Source organism: Amblyomma maculatum, chromosome 11 (genome assembly GCF_055883805.1).
Source record: "Amblyomma maculatum isolate TAMU_Amacu chromosome 11, ASM5588380v1, whole genome shotgun sequence".
Lineage (NCBI taxonomy): Eukaryota > Metazoa > Arthropoda > Arachnida > Ixodida > Ixodidae > Amblyomma > Amblyomma maculatum.
This window is the reverse complement of record NC_139354.1, coordinates 24624749-24634828: the sequence shown is the minus strand read 5'-3', so window position 1 is coordinate 24634828 and position 10080 is coordinate 24624749.

Here is a 10080-nt window from a genome sequence, read left to right as displayed (position 1 = left end):
CGAAAGGTGAAACAAGCCAACATGTGTTTGCACTGATCCCGGCTCCTCGCTCTTTAGAAGTGTTTCCTCGTTGGGGAAAGTAAGCGAATACGGATCCAATTTTGTTTTTTTTCACAGTAAATGTCATGGTTTCCACCAAAGTTTACGAATGATCTTGGTGTTATCCCAATAGAACCGCGGTTATTTTAAAATATCATAATAAACTCTCACTTGTTCCTGTCATGGGTGGTGTCGGTATCGTGCAAGGAAGAAAGCCTCGGTTTTCGAAAATCAAGAAAAATAAACGTGCGGGAAAAAAATCGCTCTCTGGCGTTTAATAAAAACAGCCTGCAGAAAGCGCACAAGTGAACTATTGAAGAGCGCTTTGGAGAAAGTGATTTAAGTTCAGCGCTACGTGAGGCTGGCCCGCTAAATGACTAGTATTACAAGAGTTTGCAGTAAATTTCATAGGTTGAATTTTGCCACGGTTATTGTCATGGATGCTGCAGAAGCTCGTCTCCCGCGTTTTAAAAGCGAAAGCTTGTACTACGCCCCTCCGTAACTCCTTCGCCGTGTGAGCGTGTTTGACCTTGAACAGAGGAAAAAAAAAACATGTGATAGCTATGACGTCACTCGGTGGCGGCACTGCCACTGAAACCGGGTAACCGCGCGCTCCCCTCTGCCTAGTTACGTGACAACCATGGCGTCACTCAACCGCACCTACGCTGGAACCGGGGCGCTCGCTGTGTCTAGAATATCCGCTGTCTCTTAACCGATGCTAATGGATCGCCACTGCCCTTGACAGTTTAACGGCTGCAGTCGTCGTGAATGATTCAGGCGAGGCGCCTCATGAACTGTCTGCGTCTCAGAGGTTGCGAAGACGACAGGCCAAATCCGATCACCCTGTAGACGTAGTTTGCCGAGCCGCAACCCCACAGAGCCGAGGACAGAGCCGCGTTCGATTTGGTTACTTAGGTTTTGCAGGGCTTTTTTTTTCTTTCTCCGGCTGTCATTTCATTCACCTTATTTACTGCAGGTTGGAAGTGGTAGGGACAGTAAAGCCGCCTAACAGTTCCGAACTTTTAACATTTTCTAGAACGACTGGATGAACGCTGGAAGAACGCTGGTTGACAGCAGTTTTCAGTGGTGACGAGTCACTAAGATTTACTTCTTAACCTCCTAGTACTATACAGATGTTTTATTGCGAAAGGAATACTACGCCAGGTTTTGGCCCATCGCGTAGTCCGTGGTCGCAGTCACGAATGACTTTGAACAGCCGCGAAGAAGAAGAAGAAGAGGAAGGAGATGAAGAAGAAAAAGAGGAAGAATAAGAGGAAGAAGAAGAACACTCGGTCACCCGCAGCTAATCCTTTCACTCCATATTCGGTTCAGCAGCGTTGAACCCTTCTCATTTTTTTGTTTGCAGCAGAGGCATGGATGATTTGCGTGAACAGAGCGCCGCATGTATGAACGGCAGCTGGCGACCGAGTTAGCGTACAGTCTGCTCGCCCGAAAGAAAGGGAGCCACAGAGAGGTGGTCATATCACAAATATGTGCAGCTATCTGTACGGGAGAAGAGTATTCGTGTTATTCGACTTGGTGCAATGACATCCATCTCAGCGCAGCTGGATGGCTACAACGGAAAGCTATGAGTAATCATTCCTTATTTCAAACCTGCTACACCTTGAGGGTTTTCCCTAAACATTGGACTACCACTGATCCCACTTCAAGTTGTTCATGAATTCGCTCCTGCTCTCCCATTTGCCAGCCTTTTTAGGTGGCTCCGTTTGTAGAGCTTCTGCTCCGGATGAGCAGTGGTCCAGGATTCGAACCCCGAGTCATCTCGAATTTTTCTTTAACTAAGAGGTTTCTGGGATTAGGCTCAGCACAACAGATTGACATCCTGAAGACTACTCCCTCTTATTAATTTGATATTGGCTACTGGGGACTAAAACTATATCGGGTTTCAAAGTACGAAGACTTTTCCTGCTTACAGCTGCTTGCTTACAGTTCCTGTTAGTCATAGACACCGGTTTTTCCCAATGCCTAGGCACTGGGAATTATCCTTCATTGGGGTTAACTGACCGCTGTACAAGCTATTATATTCTGTTCTGGCAATTGTGTATATAGTGAAAGAATCTCATATTTCACCAAAGCTTGCGTCGCTCCATAATAAGGTTTTATCTCCTGTGTCTTATTTCTGCTTTAGACACACCTTGAACAAGTAGCTGTACTCTTGGGGTGAACAAAGGCTCGAAATAGTCGTACTTTGCTTTCCTGAGGAATGTGACGGGCTATGTTTATGGTCCGCAATCCATGGCTTTCCTAAATGAGCTAAGATACACATGTAAAGTTTGAAGGAAAGGTTTATTCTTCACCAAAGAAATGAGTTCAAAGTGCCACACAGCAAGCGTATACCAAAGCAATTGGTAGGCCGGGTTTGCAATCCGGCTACATCGACGTCCCGTATGCGTCGTAGCGCCTGCTACCGCTAGCTCAGTTCTTGATTACCGCCAATATTACGGAAGTTGTCTAAATATATTGTTAGGCAAGTGCGCGGTAGAAGTGAACAAAAAACAGGCACTAGCGGTGAGTCCTATGTATCCTTCCTTTGGTTCACGTCTTTTCCAAAGTTGCCAAACATTATGACAGGAATTGGAAAGAAAGAACACTACGCAAGTCTTAGCTTACGTATTACCATAATGACGGCGCTGCGGAACACACAGGCCTGGTACGTCGGGGATATGTTGTTTTATTGCGAAAGCAATTCTATGCCAGGTCTAACCGCTCGTCGCTGTGTGCCGTGGCTGTGTCCGTGTGACGAAGAAGAAGAAAAGAAGAAGAGAAAAGACGCTCAGTCTACTGCAGCTAATGCTTCCGCTCTGTATTCGGTTCAGCACCGTTGAACCCTTCTAATTTTATTTTTTTTTCTTATTGAACGATAGCCGCTAATGCAGCATTTCTGGAATGCATGGAAGGACATCCCTCTCCAAGGTATGACCCAGGAATGTCTCGGAGGGTTTCATCGAAACCAAGTTATCTATGAGAGATCTGACTACACCACAGCCGGGAATGTGCCCAACTTCCCTCGGCGAACCACCTTCTTTAGCTTGTCTGGCACTTTCGCCTTTATCGCTTGTGTGTACTTGGCTTGTAAAGATTGAAGAGTCGTGTCAGTAACACGCAGTATGCTTCGTTTTGGTTCAATAGCTCGCGCCCGGATAAGGGAATGCACCTGTGCTAATCTGCCTTGCGCGCTGAGTCGCAATAGCCAACAGCCATAATGAGCAAGTATTAAACTTAGTGTATCAGCATCAGCTGCGTCTAAGTGGCTTATTTGCGTGATTGGGAATATATACCGCTCTGCTGAACCACGCTCTCTCGATACTTAGCAGCCCTACAGGCAGCCCTCCTACGTGCATTGTGGGTAAGAAATACAGCTAGCTCCATATTTAAAGGTAACAGTTAGTTTGCTTCCGCGAATGAAATAATTTCTAGCTCTAACTAGAAGTCCAAATGTCTGGTAGTTCTTATACGTCCAGCAAAACTTAAAACCCATCAATGTGGTTAGCATATGTTGTTATCCACTGATTATTTGGGGAATATTTGAACTGTATCCACTTTTTTATTTGAAGTGTTCAGATATGTGCACGTTTATAATACCTTACCTCTACGTGCCCAATTGCGCTTGTCATTTTGAAACAAGTTTTATCATATTGCGGATTTAAAGGCTGCTGGCGTGATCTGAGGCGTGGATGACGGCGTCGCCTGTCTGTATCAAGATGACGCTGTAGGTTACGACTGCTTCTGCGACCTGCGAAGAAAGCAAACACAATAAAAGCGATGGTGTTTTATAGGCAGAACTATTTCTCAGAACCTATTTCAAAGCAACTTCAATGTTTTGCTATACGGGTATTTTAAAATCTATTTCCTGCAGCGGTTTGGGCGTGACTCGTGAGTATTTAGCGTGGCTACGTGTAATACGCTCATGTAAAATGATGGGAGTGACAGAGCCAAGGGTTTGCGTTCTTCTTGCTACAAACATCACACCTGAAAATCCGCGTCATTTTCTCTGTGATATTGTCACTCGTGATAATTGTGCGTTCTCCACATGAGCGCAGCGATACGATAAGCGTATTTCAAAAACATTATAGCACTCAGTGACTACCTCAAGCAGCAGCAACCCCATTCCGCTCACCTTCGGGATATTTGTATAGAAACCTCAAGTTAATGAACCTATGGAGGGCTTCCCACTGGATTTATCAATCTATCCTTTGAATGCGTTTGAACAAACCTGTTCATTCAATAAGTCCTATTGAGGGAGCTTATGAATACGTTTCAGGAAGAATAACACGCCCATACATTCTTTGCTCAATACAGATCATGGCGCAAAATGTCGACGTTTGGCCACCGTTATCGCATGCTGCTCCTGCCTCAGCAGTGCGGCTCTAATGATTGACCTCCTTAATTTTCTGTGCACCACTTTCCAGATTACCCCTGCTAATATAAGGAAGTTATCAACGGAGCCTAATGGATGTTACCAGTATAACTACAATGTTTGCGCCAGCGTAAAATAAAACACGAAGGCCTCTACTAAATCTAATGAAATGAGGCATTGTTATTTGAGAGAGAATACATTCTTAAGCATTTGATTTTTATTGCGAAGGTATAGTTAAGCCACGCTTTCGAAGGTACAGCCAAATGGCTTCCGACAGCGATAGCTTAAATGGATATCCAGAATCTCTTGTTGGTCATCTACGCGCTTAGTTAAGTTGAGGATTCGGTTATTTGGTAAACAGTATGTGTCGCATAGCGTAGAGAGAAAGACGGACAGGCCGAGACGCGAGACAGGTGCCTGCCCTCGTATTCACTGGTCCGTGTCCTACTGCTTGCTTTATGTCCAACAATATTGCAAACCTTTTGCAGAATAAGAGTGAAGAAATTCATTACGTGCCGCAGTATACACCATGCTATGGCTATGACGTAAAGAAACATATTTGTTCCGCAAGGTGATAAGGTGACAGCAAAGTATGAAAAAGGAAAGTTTCGATGTCCTATTAGGCCCCATTTATTAAATTCCCAACATCTGCACTGAATGGAATCACGAGATGTGATATTAGGAAAATATTAAAGCATTAGAGTTTTAAAATTATTTTTCTTCTATCATTTTAAGCGCAATACTCTGCTGTTGTGCATTTTTTGCCTACTTTACTGCCAGTCTCGGCCAGTTTAGCCGTTGGTGCTTGTGGGAGGCCGGCATCCTAGACATAAAGGTAACCATTAATTATATTGAAAATTTCCAAAGTGTTGCTCTTTCTATAATAGCTCAAAGAAGCAGGTAGTGGGTCGCATGTTTAAACAGTGCCCGCACTGAGTGATCTTTAAAAAGTTTGTAGGATTCGTCTCGTTTTCATGCATAGGTTATTCTGTCACTCGCTTTAAGAATCCACAAGAAGACGTGCATACTCGTAGAGGTATTATTTCTTTCATCAGTAGGATGGACGGACAGGACAAAAAAAAAAATTACCAGTACTCACACGCATCAGAGTTCTTGTGTTGATCGCGAAGAAGCCGCCCGCACTGAGGCACATCTGTCGTGGCTCGAGGGCGTTGTAAACAAAACGCACCTGGAAAAGCAAGAGCAGGCATTTGTAACGTGGGCGTCAGGACGAAATAGCTGGTGGCTGCGTGGACTGTTGGTTCGCGAGAATTATAAAAAAAAAAGATGAAATATGGCCTTCTCAATAAAGTTTTGAGGAAAAAGGCTTTGCCGTTTTTTGTAGTCACATGTGATTGTGATTCATTTCAAATTCAGCGCCCTCCTTCTATGACATATAATTAGGATCAGTTTTAATATCAGAGCCGATGAATGTCATTGTTAACTAGTGCGACCAGTCTCACGCCACAATTTACAACGACAAATAATGATCGTAGAAAGCGATTATGTGAAGCTATGGTAACAAACATCAATGCCTAACCGATTGCTGTAAGTTGCCATTTACAAGTGGATACCTAATATCTTATTATTAGCTTTGACTAGGTCAAGTTAACTATCAGCGGAAACCATTATCAGGTAGGAACAGGAAACAGGGCCAAACGTTTGGTGGAACTTTTATTAGGGCTGAAAATGTTCCTGATTAGTTCAATAGTTTCTGTTCTTCACCTTTGCTCATTATACTCTAGAAAGGTTAAACTTCACAGAGTATCATCCTCCGGGTCTGTTTACGAGTTTAAAACTAGCAACACGTGACCTCAGGACAATAACATTCAAGCAAAAACTATTTGTGACTGCGAACAGTGCGCTCGGCCTCAACGAGGTCTGTTCTAATATTATCGAATTTCCAGGAAACGAAGTAAGAGTTGTTTCCGCTGTTATAGAGTTGTCGGTTCGTACTCAGCACGCCTGAGCCTTTACCTGCGATATGTAGGCTGAAGAAGTGTCAGCCGTGATGGAGTCAGCCAGAGAGAGCTTGATGTTTTCTACCTAATAAAAAAGAGACAGTCAACCTTCAACATATGTGAACATCATTTGAGAAATACTTTGTGGGACCAGGTGAACTACAGAGTGAGTAGTTCCTAAGAAATTTAAGGAGGCGACGCACAAGAGAAGTCGGCGAGCTATATGGATCTGAAAAGAAATGTATTTACTGCTCGAAATAATTGAATGATTTTTATCACATCCAGAGATGCTGCTGATGAATTGCAGTATAAAAATCACGGGGGATTAGCTCAGTACGAATGATTACCGGTAAATATTTGTGGAGGTTTGTAAAACCTCGTTTTACCTAAACCCATCGATCCCCTTTATTACTGAAAATAAACCTAATGGAGGCACGAAATAGGGGGAGGTCTGGAGAAAGCACGAAGCGCAGTTACCTCATTTTCCAATGTATGGCTTATGAAAGCCAGATCCAGAAGTCCGAAGGCGACTTGCAGACCATATAAAAGAATTAGCGCACTGGCTTCATGGCGAAAACCAAGACAAAGAAGCATGTATCCACTCACAGAGACAACAGTAAAAGCTTTTAAGCAAAAGAACCCTATGCAAGGGTTCATGACAGTGTTGAACTCATCTTTAAGTGCCTGTATTGTGGTCATGTTGTTGCGGACTACATCCACGTCACCGACGGTAAGACCTGACTGTTGTTTCTGAACCAACATGTCGTTCTGCATCTTGAGATAGTCTATAAGGACATCACACACAGCTCGAGCAGTGGCCTTGCTGCCGTAATCGCATGACAGGTAGATAGCGTTGCCGACCAGTGTGTACAAGACTAGTAGGACGTCTGCCGTAGTTATCTGATGATAAGGCTTAATCAAAACGACCATAATGCGGTAAGAACTGTACGAAACCACGCAAGCGAAACATAAGACATTGGAGACGTAGGGCACTATCCATTTTTGTGTGGCGGGATAAGATGGCGATGCCGTCATAGACGCTTCGAAAGTTTGGGCGTTACGGAGGAACCTCAGTAGAGCTCCCGACCTGGTGGTCATGACAAGAAAGACCACAACGGCTTCGAGGCCAGTGACGTTCCTCATCAAAATGAGCAGAGAATTGGACATGGTCCCCTGCACTTGGGTTGTTTCCCGGGCAGCAGCGCGTATCTGCATTATCGTGAAGCAGATGAGCATTGACGCACAAAGTAGGGTGTAAAAAGAGTAGAACGATTTCCATGGGACTCGGGCTTGACTCAGGTCACGAGAATTTATGTTAGCAACGTGAAAACATCCACAGACTCGCCACATAATGGATATTTTGTAGAGCTTCTTGGACATTCTGGACACAGTGGGAGCACGACGGTAGAAAAGCTGCATTGCCTTGGCTGTCTTGCCTTCTTTAGTCTCTGAGTGTGCACTGAAAAACACGCAGTGAAGGCAGCAACAGTAAAAAGAAATTGTAGCATCGAACAACGCACTGTATTCAGTTTCTTTTCATCTGCTACTAGTCTGGCTGAACCTTGTATTAGGGCAAGACGTGATGTTGTACTAGGCGCTCGTTCCGCTCGTTCCGCTCGCAAATACGCAGATCAATAATTGATTGCCGGGGAAATGAAGGTGGCAGCACTGCGTGGCGAGACGGCATGAGCTTGCCTGTGCGCACAACGTATAATCATCGCAGGACGCGAAGACCTTATTTGTCCGATCTCATCTCGGCCAGCCACCACAGAAACCTCGCTAGTCAACGTTGCCAGCTGCACAATTGTGTATTTTGCGCAACGTGAATATAAAGCCAACAACCCAAACAAAGCCAGTATTTCAAAGCATTGGAAAGAGATGATCATGGGGCTTCAGGCAACAATCCGGCTTGCGCTGAATGCAGGCAATATATCAGTCGGTCGATTTTCCTCGTGCGTATGATCTCAGTAGTGTTTTCAACTTGTTTCTTAGTCACTGTATTCAATGCGATGAACACATGAGGAGCTGTCATTATAAGAGTGTGCGAACAAGGAATGACGACTCGTATCCGATGGTACAAGAAAAAATTTGATATTTTTCCCCTTTTCACTGAAAACGTTTCATCATGAAATTTTGTATGAGGGCGTTGTCAATGCTCTGGTTGTTCTAGGTCATCGTGACTTATTACTTTTTACGCGAATTAAAGCCACCCAAGCACAGAAGCATGACATAAACAAGGGAAGACCCTGTTGCTTGCGAGGCTGAAGATGGGCGCTAGGTGGGAGAGTCACTTTCGCACTTGTGCACATCCTTCAGCACTGAATACCACAGAATGCCGCTCCTCGAGTGGGCACAATCTGGAACCCTGAAAACGCGCTTCTTCCTTGAAATTACTGAGCTCATTATTTAATTACAGGTATTCCCGAGCGGGCGCCTGTAGAACGTCGTCTTAACCCAGACGAAGGTCATTCTCAACCCGCACAACCGATTGACACGATAGGGTGCTGCCAAAAGGCGCCGTGCGGAAACACAAACATACCACTGTCTTTTCCTCTAGAATGAACTTACCCCACATGATACCTCCCATACTGGCCTTCATGTTGCATCCAACAGATCATAGGCCACTCCAAATTGGAGCGTCGCCACCCTTTAGATCCCACAGCCTCATAATTGGAAACCACGGACATGAACACCTACCCGGAAGAAAAGCGACAGCTGGTTGATCGGGCTGGGCATGCGGGCAAGCTGTGCCCAACAGAAAACCTGTACCTGAAGGACTTATCCAGGTAATGCACTAAATAAGTCTATTACTATCACATCCACTGAAACCGTTTTGACTGAAGATAAATCCGTCTTTTTTTTTTCGCCAACTGTAACATGAGAAAACCTTACACTATTACCAGACCCCCAGTGGCACGAACAGAAGCTCATTTGCGCAACGTGGAAGTCTTGGACTTTTATGCATGGACGCAGTGTGACATTACACGATGACAAAAAATATTAAATTGGTTTTTGACAGCCTCTGTTTTGTTTATGCTGTTTTTTTATTGTCACACCGTGAGCAAAATTACGAGGGAAATAAAGGTAAGTATTTTGATCTACATTATTATATGACAATTAATAATAACGTTTGACCTTTTAGTTGATCAAACAAATCTATATATGTAGAATTTCTATATATGTAGAAATATGTAGAATGTTTTGTCTCTTGTTTTCTTTTTCCTGCTGACACCCGTGGATTCCGCATTCACTCATTGCGACGTTGTCTTAATTTCGTATAATGTTCTTTCGTTTTATATTGCACGTCTTCATATAAGTTTATTACGCTGTGAGATTGCCCTTGATTTACAAACCTTGCTGCAAGCCGCTACGAAGCGAAAGGGCGCTGGGACTTTGTCAACCTACATCCGACAACTTTTTCTGCGCCTCCACTGTATGTAGGTGTACAAGGCCAAAATAAATAAATTTGAATTAATCTAAATATTCAGTCGGATAGAAAGCTTTGTCGCTGTAACATCTGATGCGTCAGCATCGATGAAGACCAAGTATCTGAGCTCCCAATGCGTCGCGTTTTGTAATGAAACCCAAACCGAAGGTCAAGTTTTCCTTATTGCACGTCACTTCGCTCAACAATGCCAACCCTTCAACCTTATCTACATTTTCTTGTACCCTGACAAATCCGACGGGTACGTTTCGAACACC